Consider the following 14,457-nt stretch of genomic DNA (forward strand, 5'->3'; position numbering starts at 1 on the left):
ATAGCTGTGTAGATATTTCCATGTATATGCAGATAGCTGTGTAGATATTTCCATTTTCATGCAGATAGCGGTGTATATATTTCCCTGTTCAAACAGTTAGCGATGTAGATATTTCCATGTTCAGAAAGATAGCGGTGTAGATATTTCCATGTTTATACACATAGCGGTGAAGATGTATGCATGTTTACACAGATAGCGGTATAGATATTTCCATGTTCATCCAGATGGCTGTGTAGATATTTCCATGTTTATACAGATAGCGGTGAAGATGTATGCATGTTTACACAGATAGCGGTGTAGATATTTCCATGTTCATCCAGATGGCGGTGAAGATATTTCCACGTTCAGACAGATAGCGGTGTAGATATTTCCATGTTCATACAGAAAGCGGTGTAGATATTTCCATGTTCATACCGATAGCGGTGTATATATTTCCATGTTCATACAGAGAGCAGTGTAGATATTTCCATTTTCAAGCAGATAGCGCTGTATGTATTTCCATGTTCAAACAGATAGCGGTGTAGATATTTCCATGTTCATAAAGATAGCGGTGTAGATATTTCCATGTTTATACAGATAGCGGTGAAAATGTATGCATGTTTACACAGATAGCGGTGTAGATATTTCCATGTTCATCCAGATGGCTGTGTAGATATATCCATGTTCATAGAGAAGGCGGTGAAGATATTTCCATGTTCATACAGATAGCGGTGTAGATATTTCCATGTTCATACAGATAGCCGTGTAGATATTGCCATGTTCATACCGATAGCGGTGCTAATACTTCCATGTTTATACAGGTAGCGGTGTACATATTTCCGTGTTTATACAGATAGCGGTGTAGATATTTCCATGTTCATACAGATAGCGGTGTAGATATTTCCATGTTTATACAGATAGCGGTGTAGATATCTCCTTCTTAATACAGATGGCGGTGAAGATATTTCCATGTTCATACAGATAGCGGTGTAGATATTTCCATGTTCGTACAGATAGCGGTGTAGATATTTCCATGTTCATACAGATAGCGGTGTAGCTATTTCCATGTTCATACAGATAGCGGTGCAGATATTTCCATGTTCATACAGATGGCGGTGTAGATATTTCCATGTTTATAGAGATAGCGGTGTAGTTATTTCCATGTGTAAAGAAATAGCTTTGTAGATATTTCCATGCATATGCAGATAGCTGTGCAGATATTTCCATTTTCATGCAGATAGCGGTGTAGATATTTCCATGTTCAAACAGATAGCGGTGTAGATATTTCCATGTTCATACAGATAGCAGTGTAGATATTTCCATGTTTAAACAGATAGTGGTGAAGATGTATACATATTTACACAGATAGCGGAGTAGATATTTCCATGTTCATTCAGGTAGCGGTGTAGATATTTCCATGTTCATCCAGATGGCTGTGTAGATATATCCATGTTCATACAGATGGCGGTGAGGATATTTCCATGTTCATACAGATAGAGGTGTAGATATATCTATGTTCATACAGATAGTGGTGTAGATATTTCCATGTTCATACAGATAGCGGTGAAGCTATTTCCATGTTCATACAGATAGCGGTGTAGATATTTCCATGTTCATACAGATAGCGGTGTAGATATTTCCATGTTCGTACAGATAGCGGTGTAGATATTTCCATGTTCATACAGATAGCGGTGTAGCTATTTCCATGTTCATACAGATAGCGGTGCAGATATTTCCATGTTCATACAGATGGCGGTGTAGATATTTCCATGTTTATAGAGATAGCAGTGTAGTTATTTCCATGTGTAAAGAAATAGCTTTGTAGATATTTCCATGCATATGCAGATAGCTGTGCAGATATTTCCATTTTCATGCAGATAGCGGTGTAGATATTTCCATGTTCAAACAGATAGCGGTGTAGATATTTCCATGTTCTTACAGATAGCAGTGTAGATATTTCCATGTTTAAACAGATAGTGGTGAAGATGTATACATATTTACACAGATAGCGGAGTAGATATGTCCATGTTCATTCAGGTAGCGGTGTAGATATTTCCATGTTCATCCAGATGGCTGTGTAGATATATCCATGTTCATACAGATGGCGGTGAGGATATTTCCATGTTCATACAGATAGCGGTGTAGATATATCTATGTTCATACAGATAGTGGTGTAGATATTTCCATGTTCATACAGATAGCGGTGAAGCTATTTCCATGTTCATACAGATAGCGGTGTAGATATTTCCATGTTCATCCAGATGGCTGTGTAGATATATCCATGTTCATACAGATGGCGGTGAAGACATTTCCATGTTCATACAGATAGCGGTGTAGATATTTCCATGTTTATACAGATAGCGGTGTAGATATCTCCATCTTAATACAGATGGCGGTGTAAATATTTATATGTTCATACAGATGGCGGTGCAGATATTTCCATGTTCATACAGATAGCGGTGTAGCTCTTTCCATGTTCATACAGATAGCGGTGTGGTTATTTCCATGTGTAAAGAAATAGCTTTGTAGATATTTCCATGTATATGCAGATAGGTGTGTTGATATTTCCATTTTCATGCAGATAGCGGAGCAGATATTTCCATGTTCAAACAGATAGCGGTGTAGATATTTCCATGTTCATACAGATAGCGGTGTAGATATTTCCATGTTTATACAGATAGCGGTGAAGGTTTATGCATGTTTACACAGTTAGCGGTGTAGATATTTCCATGTTCATACAGATAGCGGTGTAGATATTTCCATGTTCATCCAGATGGCTGTGTAGACATATCCATGTTCAGAAAGATGGCGCTGAAGATATTTCCATGTTCATACAGGTAGCGGTGTAGATATTTCCATGTTCATACAGATGGCGGTGAAGATATTTCCATGTTCATACAGAGAGCGGTGTAGATATTTGCATGTTCATACAGATAGCGGTGTAGATGTTTCCATGTTTATACAGATAGCGGTGAAGATGTATGCATGTTTACACAGATAGCGGTGTAGATATTTCCATGTTCATCCAGATGGCTGTGTAGATATTTCCATGTTTATACAGATAGCGGTTAAGATGTATGCATGTTTACACAGATAGCGGTGTAGATATTTCCATGTTCATCCAGATGGCGGTGAAGATATTTCCATGTTCATACAGATAGTGGTGTAGATATTTCCATGTTCATACAGAAAGCGGTGTAGATATTTCCATGTTCATACAGATAGCGGTGTATATATTTCCATGTTCATACAGATAGCAGTGTAGATATTTCCATTTTCAAGCAGATAGCGCTGTAGATATTTCCATGTTCAAACAGATAGCGGTGTAGATATTTCCATGTCCATACACATAGCGGTGTAGATATTTCCATGTTTATACAGATAGCGGTGAAGATGTATGCATGTTTACACAGATAGCGGTGTAGATATTTCCATGTTCATACAGATAGCGGTGTAGACATATCCATGTTCATATAGATGGCGGTGAAGATATTTCCATGTTCATACAGATGGCTGTGTAGATATATCCATGTTCATATAGACGGCGGTGTAGATATTTCCATGTTCATACTGAAAGCGGTGCTGATATTTCCATGTTTATACAGGTAGCGGTGTAGATATTTCAATGTTTATACAGATAGCTGTGTATATATTTCCATGTTCATCCAGATGTCTGTGTAGATATATCCATGTTCATACAGATGGCGGTGAAGACATTTCCATGTTCATACAGATAGCGGTGTAGATATTTCCATGTTCATACAGATAACCGTGTAGATATTGCCATGTTCATACCGATATCGGTGCTGATACTTCCATGTTTATACAGGTAGCGGTGTAGATATTTCCATGTTTATACACATAGCGGTGTAGATATTTCCATGTTTATACAGATAGCGGTGTAGATATCTCCATCTTAATACAGATGGCGGTGTAGATATTTATATGATCATACAGATGGCGGTGCAGATATTTCCATGTTCATACGGATGGCGGTGAAGGTATTTCCATGTTCATACAGATGGCGGTGTAGAAACTTCCATGTTCATACTGATAGCGGTGCTGACATTTACATGTTTATACTGGTAGCGGTGTAGATATTTCCATGTTTATACAGATAGCAGTGTAGATATTTCCATATTTATAGAGATAGCGGTGTAGATATTGCCATGTTCATACCGATAGCGGTGCTGATACTTCCATGTTTATACAGGTAGCGGTGTACATATTTCCGTGTTTATACAGATAGCGGTGTAGATATTTCCATGTTCATACAGATAGCGGTGTAGATATTTCAATGTTTATACACATAGCGGTGAAGATGTATGCATGTTTACACAGATAGCGGTATAGATATTTCCATGTTCATCCAGATGGCTGTGTAGATATTTCCATGTTTATACAGATAGCGATGAAGATGTATGCATGTTTACACAGATAGCGGTGTAGATATTTCCATGTTCATCCAGATGGCTGTGTAGATATATCCATGTTCATAGAGAAGGCGGTGAAGATATTTCCATGTTCATACAGATAGCGGTGTAGATATTTCCATGTTCATACAGATAGCCGTGTAGATATTGCCATGTTCATACCGATAGCGGTGCTAATACTTCCATGTTTATACAGGTAGCGGTGTACATATTTCCGTGTTTATACAGATAGCGGTGTAGATATTTCCATGTTCATACAGATAGCGGTGTAGATATTTCCATGTTTATACAGATAGCGGTGTAGATATCTCCTTCTTAATACAGATGGCGGTGAAGATATTTCCATGTTCATACAGATAGCGGTGTAGATATTTCCATGTTCGTACAGATAGCGGTGTAGATATTTCCATGTTCATACAGATAGCGGTGTAGCTATTTCCATGTTCATACAGATAGCGGTGCAGATATTTCCATGTTCATACAGATGGCGGTGTAGATATTTCCATGTTTATAGAGATAGCGGTGTAGTTATTTCCATGTGTAAAGAAATAGCTTTGTAGATATTTCCATGCATATGCAGATAGCTGTGCAGATATTTCCATTTTCATGCAGATAGCGGTGTAGATATTTCCATGTTCAAACAGATAGCGGTGTAGATATTTCCATGTTCATACAGATAGCAGTGTAGATATTTCCATGTTTAAACAGATAGTGGTGAAGATGTATACATATTTACACAGATAGCGGAGTAGATATTTCCATGTTCATTCAGGTAGCGGTGTAGATATTTCCATGTTCATCCAGATGGCTGTGTAGATATATCCATGTTCATACAGATGGCGGTGAGGATATTTCCATGTTCATACAGATAGAGGTGTAGATATATCTATGTTCATACAGATAGTGGTGTAGATATTTCCATGTTCATACAGATAGCGGTGAAGCTATTTCCATGTTCATACAGATAGCGGTGTAGATATTTCCATGTTCATACAGATAGCGGTGTAGATATTTCCATGTTCGTACAGATAGCGGTGTAGATATTTCCATGTTCATACAGATAGCGGTGTAGCTATTTCCATGTTCATACAGATAGCGGTGCAGATATTTCCATGTTCATACAGATGGCGGTGTAGATATTTCCATGTTTATAGAGATAGCAGTGTAGTTATTTCCATGTGTAAAGAAATAGCTTTGTAGATATTTCCATGCATATGCAGATAGCTGTGCAGACATTTCCATTTTCATGCAGATAGCGGTGTAGATATTTCCATGTTCAAACAGATAGCGGTGTAGATATTTCCATGTTCTTACAGATAGCAGTGTAGATATTTCCATGTTTAAACAGATAGTGGTGAAGATGTATACATATTTACACAGATAGCGGAGTAGATATGTCCATGTTCATTCAGGTAGCGGTGTAGATATTTCCATGTTCATCCAGATGGCTGTGTAGATATATCCATGTTCATACAGATGGCGGTGAGGATATTTCCATGTTCATACAGATAGCGGTGTAGATATATCTATGTTCATACAGATAGTGGTGTAGATATTTCCATGTTCATACAGATAGCGGTGAAGCTATTTCCATGTTCATACAGATAGCGGTGTAGATATTTCCATGTTCATCCAGATGGCTGTGTAGATATATCCATGTTCATACAGATGGCGGTGAAGACATTTCCATGTTCATACAGATAGCGGTGTAGATATTTCCATGTTTATACAGATAGCGGTGTAGATATCTCCATCTTAATACAGATGGCGGTGTAAATATTTATATGTTCATACAGATGGCGGTGCAGATATTTCCATGTTCATACAGATAGCGGTGTAGCTCTTTCCATGTTCATACAGATAGCGGTGTGGTTATTTCCATGTGTAAAGAAATAGCTTTGTAGATATTTCCATGTATATGCAGATAGGTGTGTTGATATTTCCATTTTCATGCAGATAGCGGAGCAGATATTTCCATGTTCAAACAGATAGCGGTGTAGATATTTCCATGTTCATACAGATAGCGGTGTAGATATTTCCATGTTTATACAGATAGCGGTGAAGGTTTATGCATGTTTACACAGTTAGCGGTGTAGATATTTCCATGTTCATACAGATAGCGGTGTAGATATTTCCATGTTCATCCAGATGGCTGTGTAGACATATCCATGTTCAGAAAGATGGCGCTGAAGATATTTCCATGTTCATACAGGTAGCGGTGTAGATATTTCCATGTTCATACAGATGGCGGTGAAGATATTTCCATGTTCATACAGAGAGCGGTGTAGATATTTGCATGTTCATACAGATAGCGGTGTAGATGTTTCCATGTTTATACAGATAGCGGTGAAGATGTATGCATGTTTACACAGATAGCGGTGTAGATATTTCCATGTTCATCCAGATGGCTGTGTAGATATTTCCATGTTTATACAGATAGCGGTTAAGATGTATGCATGTTTACACAGATAGCGGTGTAGATATTTCCATGTTCATCCAGATGGCGGTGAAGATATTTCCATGTTCATACAGATAGTGGTGTAGATATTTCCATGTTCATACAGAAAGCGGTGTAGATATTTCCATGTTCATACAGATAGCGGTGTATATATTTCCATGTTCATACAGATAGCAGTGTAGATATTTCCATTTTCAAGCAGATAGCGCTGTAGATATTTCCATGTTCAAACAGATAGCGGTGTAGATATTTCCATGTCCATACACATAGCGGTGTAGATATTTCCATGTTTATACAGATAGCGGTGAAGATGTATGCATGTTTACACAGATAGCGGTGTAGATATTTCCATGTTCATACAGATAGCGGTGTAGACATATCCATGTTCATATAGATGGCGGTGAAGATATTTCCATGTTCATACAGATGGCTGTGTAGATATATCCATGTTCATATAGACGGCGGTGTAGATATTTCCATGTTCATACTGAAAGCGGTGCTGATATTTCCATGTTTATACAGGTAGCGGTGTAGATATTTCAATGTTTATACAGATAGCTGTGTATATATTTCCATGTTCATCCAGATGTCTGTGTAGATATATCCATGTTCATACAGATGGCGGTGAAGACATTTCCATGTTCATACAGATAGCGGTGTAGATATTTCCATGTTCATACAGATAACCGTGTAGATATTGCCATGTTCATACCGATATCGGTGCTGATACTTCCATGTTTATACAGGTAGCGGTGTAGATATTTCCATGTTTATACACATAGCGGTGTAGATATTTCCATGTTTATACAGATAGCGGTGTAGATATCTCCATCTTAATACAGATGGCGGTGTAGATATTTATATGATCATACAGATGGCGGTGCAGATATTTCCATGTTCATACGGATGGCGGTGAAGGTATTTCCATGTTCATACAGATGGCGGTGTAGAAACTTCCATGTTCATACTGATAGCGGTGCTGACATTTACATGTTTATACTGGTAGCGGTGTAGATATTTCCATGTTTATACAGATAGCAGTGTAGATATTTCCATATTTATAGAGATAGCGGTGTAGATATTGCCATGTTCATACCGATAGCGGTGCTGATACTTCCATGTTTATACAGGTAGCGGTGTACATATTTCCGTGTTTATACAGATAGCGGTGTAGATATTTCCATGTTCATACAGATAGCGGTGTAGATATTTCAATGTTTATACACATAGCGGTGAAGATGTATGCATGTTTACACAGATAGCGGTATAGATATTTCCATGTTCATCCAGATGGCTGTGTAGATATTTCCATGTTTATACAGATAGCGATGAAGATGTATGCATGTTTACACAGATAGCGGTGTAGATATTTCCATGTTCATCCAGATGGCGGTGAAGATATTTCCATGTTCATACAGATAGCGGTGTAGATATTTCCATGTTCATACAGAAAGCGGTGTAGATATTTCCATTTTCAAGTAGATAGCGCTGTATGTATTTCCATGTTCAAACAGATAGCGGTGTAGGTATTTCCATGTTCATAAAGATAGCGGTGTAGATATTTCCATGTTTATACAGATAGCGGTGAAAATGTATGCATGTTTACACAGATAGCGGTGTAGATATTTCCATGTTCATCCAGATGGCTGTGTAGATATATCCATGTTCATAGAGAAGGCGGTGAAGATATTTCCATTTTCATACAGATAGCGGTGTAGATATTTCCATGTTCATACAGATAGACGTGTAGATATTGCCATGTTCATACCGATAGCGGTGCTGATACTTCCATGTTTATACAGGTAGCGGTGTACATATTTCCGTGTTTATACAGATAGCGGTGTAGATATTTCCATGTTCATACAGATAGCGGTGTAGATATTTCCATGTTTGTACAGATAGCGGTGTAGATATCTCCTTCTTAATACAGATGGCGGTGTAGACATTTCCATGTTCATACAGATGGCGGTGTAGATATTTCCATGTTTATAGAGATAGCGGTGTAGTTATTTCCATGTGCAAAGAGATAGCTGTGTAGATATTTCTATTTATATACAGATAGTTGTGTAGATATTTCCATTTTCATGCAGATAGCAGTGTAGATATTTCCATGTTCAAACAGATAGCGGTATAGATATTTCCATGTTCATACAGATAGCGGTGTAGATATTTCCATGTTTATACAGATAGCGGTGAAGATATATGCATGTTTACACAGATAGCGGTGTAGATATTTCCATGTTCATCCAGACGGCTGTGTAGACATATCCATGTTCATACAGATGGTGGTGAAGATATTTCCATGTTCATACAGATGGCTGTGTAGATATATCCATGTTCATACACATGGCGGTGACGGTATTTCCATGTTCATACAGACGGTGGTGTAGATATTTCCATGTTCATACAGATAGCGGTGCTGATATTTCCATGTTTATACAGGTAGCGGTGTAGATTTTTCCATGTTTATACAGATAGCGGTGTAGATATTTCCATGTTTATACAGATAGCGGTGTAAATATTTCCATGTTTATACAGATAGCGGTGTAGATATCTCCATCTTAATACAGATGGCGGTGTAGATATTTATAAGTTCATACAGTTGGCGGTGCAGATATTTCCATGTTCATACGTATAGCGGTGAAGATACTTCCATGTTCATACAGATGGCGGTGTAGAAACTTCCATGTTCATACTGATAGCGGTGCTGATATTTCCATGTTTATACAGGTAGCGGTGTAGATATTTCCATGTTTATACAGATAGCGGTGTAGATATTTACATGTTTATACACATAGCGGTGTAGATATTTCCATGTTTATACAGATAGCGGTGTAGATATTTCCATGTTTATGCAGATATTTGTGTAGATATCTCCATCTTAATACAGATGGCGGTGTAGATATTTAAATGTTCATACAGATGGCTGTGTAGACATATCCATGTTCATACAGATGGCGGTGAAGATATTTCCATGTTCATACAGATAGCGGTGTAGATATTTCCATGTTCATACAGATAGCGGTGTATATATTTCCATGTTCATACAGATGGCTTTGTAGATATATACATGTTCCTACAGATGGCGGTGTAGATATTTATATGTTCATACAGATGGCTGTGCAGATATTTCCATGTTCATACAGACGGCGGTGTAGATATTTCCATGTTCATACAGATAGTGGTGTAGTTATTTCCATGTGTAAGGAGATAGCTGTGTAGATATTTCCATGTATATGCAGATAGCTGTGTAGATATTTCCATTTTCATGCAGATAGCGGTGTATATATTTCCCTGTTCAAACAGTTAGCGGTGTAGATATTTCCATGTTCAGAAAGATAGCGGTGTAGATATTTCCATGTTTATACACATAGCGGTGAAGATGTATGCATGTTTACACAGATAGCGGTATAGATATTTCCATGTTCATCCAGATGGCTGTGTAGATATTTCCATGTTTATACAGATAGCGGTGAAGATGTATGCATGTTTACACAGATAGCGGTGTAGATATTTCCATGTTCATCCAGATGGCGGTGAAGATATTTCCACGTTCAGACAGATAGCGGTGTAGATATTTCCATGTTCATACAGAAAGCGGTGTAGATATTTCCATGTTCATACCGATAGCGGTGTATATATTTCCATGTTCATACAGAGAGCAGTGTAGATATTTCCATTTTCAAGCAGATAGCGCTGTATGTATTTCCATGTTCAAACAGATAGCGGTGTAGATATTTCCATGTTCATAAAGATAGCGGTGTAGATATTTCCATGTTTATACAGATAGCGGTGAAAATGTATGCATGTTTACACAGATAGCGGTGTAGATATTTCCATGTTCATCCAGATGGCTGTGTAGATATATCCATGTTCATAGAGAAGGCGGTGAAGATATTTCCATGTTCATACAGATAGCGGTGTAGATATTTCCATGTTCATACAGATAGCCGTGTAGATATTGCCATGTTCATACCGATAGCGGTGCTGATACTTCCATGTTTATACAGGTAGCGGTGTACATATTTCCGTGTTTATACAGATAGCGGTGTAGATATTTCCATGTTCATACAGATAGCGGTGTAGATATTTCCATGTTTATACAGATAGCGGTGTAGATATCTCCTTCTTAATACAGATGGCGGTGAAGATATTTCCATGTTCATACAGAGAGCGGTGTAGATATTTCCATGTTCATACAGATAGCGGTGTAGATATTTCCATGTTTGTACAGATAGCAGTGTAGATATCTCCATCTTAATACAGAAGGCGGTGTAGATAATTATATGTTCATACAGATGGCTGTGCAGATATTTCCATGTTCATACAGACGGCGGTGTAGATATTTCCATGTTCATACAGATAGTGGTGTAGTTATTTCCATCTGTAAAGAGATAGCTGTGTAGATATTTCCATGTATATGCAGATAGCTGTGTAGATATTTCCATTTTCATGCAGATAGCGGTGTATATATTTCCCTGTTCAAACAGTTAGCGGTGTAGATATTTCCACGTTCAGAAAGATAGCGGTGTAGATATTTCCATGTTTATACAGATAGCGGTGAAGATGTATGCATGTTTACACAGATAGCGGTGTAGATATTTCCATGTTCATCCAGATGGCGGTGAAGATATTTCCATGTTCATACAGATAGCGGTGTAGATATTTCCATGTTCATACAGAAAGCGGTGTAGATATTTCCATGTTCATACCGATAGCGGTGTATATATTTCCATGTTCATACAGAGAGCAGTGTAGATATTTCCATTTTCAAGCAGATAGCGCTGTATATATTTCCATGTTCAAACAGATAGCGGTGTAGATATTTCCATGTTTATACAGATAGCGGTGAAAATGTATGCATGTTTACACAGATAGCGGTGTAGATATTTCCATGTTCATCCAGATGGCTTTGTAGATATATCCATGTTCATAGAGATGGCGGTGATGATATTTCCATGTTCATACAGATAGCGGTGTAGATATTTCCATGTTCATACAGATAGCGGTGTAGATATTTCCATGTTCATACAGATAGCGGTGTAGATATTTCCATGTTCATACAGATAGCGGTGTAGATATTTCCATGTTCACCCAGATGGCTGTGTAGATATTTCCATGTTCATACAGACAGCGGTGTAGATATTTCCATGTTCATACAGATAGCGGTGTAGATATTTCCATGTTTATACAGGTAGCGGTGTAGATATTTCAATGTTTATACAGATAGCTGTGTATATATTTCCATGTTCATCCAGATGTCTGTGTAGATATATCCATGTTCATACAGATGGCGGTGAAGACATTTCCATGTTCATACAGATAGCGGTGTAGATATTTCCATGTTCATACAGATAACCGTGTAGATATTGCCTTGTTCATACCGATAGCGGTGCTGATACTTCCATGTTATACAGGTAGCGGTGTAGATATTTCCATGTTTATACACATAGCAGTTTAGATATTACCATGTTTATACAGATAGCGGTGTAGATATCTCCATCTTAATACAGATGGCGGTGTAGATATTTATATGTTCATACAGATGGCAGTGCAGATATTTCCATGTTCATACGGATGGCGGTGAAGATATTTCCATGTTCATACAGATGGCGGTGTAGAAACTTCCATGTTCATACTGATAGCGGTGCTGACATTTCCATGTTTATACTGGTAGCGTTGTAGATATTTCCATGTTTATACAGATAGCAGTGTAGATATTTCCATGTTTATACACGTAGCGGTGTAGATATTTCCATGTTTATACAGATAGAGGTGTAGATATTTCCATGTTTATGCAGATAGTGGTGTAGATATCTCCATCTTAATACAGATGGCGGTTTAGATATTTAAATGTTCATACAGATGGCGGTGCAGATATTTGCATGTTCATACAGATGGCGGTGTAGATACTTCCATGTTCATACAGATAGCGGTGTAGTTATTTCCATGTGTAAAGAGATAGCTCTGTAGATATTTCCATGTATAAGCAGATAGCTGTGTAGATATTTCCATTTTCATGCAGACAGAGGTGAAGATGTATACATGTTTACACAGATAGCGGTGTAGATATTTCCATGTTCATACAGATAGCGGTGTAGATATTTCCATGTTCATACAGATGGCTGTGTAGATATATCTATGTTCTTACAGATGGCGGAGAAGATATTTCCATGTTCATACAGATAGGGGTGTAGATATTTCCATGTTCATACAGATAGCGTTGCTGATATTTCCATGTTTATACAGGTAGCGGTGTAGACATTTCGATGTTTATACAGATAGTGGTGTAGATATTTCCATGTTTATACAGATAGCGGTGTAGATATTTCCACGTTTATGCAGATAGCGGTGTAGATATCTCCATCTTAATACAGATGGTGGTGTAGATATTTATATGTTCATTCAGATGGCGGTGCAGATATTTCCATGTTCATACATATGGCGGTGTAGATATTTCCATGTTCATACAGATAGCGGTGTAGTTATTTCCATGTGTAAAGAGATAGCTGTGTAGATATTCCCATGTATATGCAGATAGCTGTGTAGATATTTCCATTTTCAAGCAGATAGCGGTGTATATACTTCCCTGTTCAAACAGATAGCGGTGTAGATATTTCCATGTTCATACAGATAGTGGTGTAGATATTTCCATGTTCATACAGATAGCGGTGTATCTATTTCCATGTTCATACAGATAGCGGTGTGGATATTTCCATGTTCATAGACATAGCGGTGTAGATATTTCCATGTTTATACAGGTAGCGGTGTAGATATTTCCATGTTTATACAGATATCGGTGAAGATGTATGCATGTTTACACAGATAGCGGTGTCGATATTTTCATGTTCATCCAGATGGCAGTGTAGATATTTCCATGTTCATACAGATAGCGGTGTAGATATTTCCATGTTCATCCAGATGGCTGTGTAGATATATCCATGTTCATACAGATGGCGGTGAAGATATTTCCATGTTCATACAGATAGCGGTGTAGATATTTCCATGTTCATACACATAGCGGTGTAGATATTTCCATGTTCATACAGATAGCAGTGTAGCTATTTCCATGTTCATACAGATAGCGGTGTAGATATTTCCATGTTCATCCAGATGGCTGTGTAGATATATCCATGTTCATACAGATGGCGGTGAAGATATTTCCATGTTCATACAGATAGCGGTGTAGATATTTCCATGTTCATACAGATAGTGGTGTAGATATTTCCATGTTCATACAGATAGCGGTGTAGCTATTTCCATGTTCATACAGATAGCGGTGTAGATATTTCCATGTTCATCCAGACGGCTGTGTAGACATATCCATGTTCATACAGATGGCTGTGAAGATATTTCCATGTTCATACAGATAGCGGTGTAGATATTTCCATGTTTATACAGATAGCGGTGAAGATGTATGCATGTTTACACAGATAGCGGTGTAGATATTTCCATGTTCATACAGATAGCGGTGTAGATGTTTCCATGTTCATCCAGACGGCTGTGTAGACATATCCATGTTCATACAGATGGCGGTGAAGATATTTCCATGTTCATACAGATGGCTGTGTAGTTATATACATGTTC

This window comes from Gorilla gorilla, chromosome 18, assembly GCF_029281585.2.
Source record: "Gorilla gorilla gorilla isolate KB3781 chromosome 18, NHGRI_mGorGor1-v2.1_pri, whole genome shotgun sequence".
Lineage (NCBI taxonomy): Eukaryota > Metazoa > Chordata > Mammalia > Primates > Hominidae > Gorilla > Gorilla gorilla.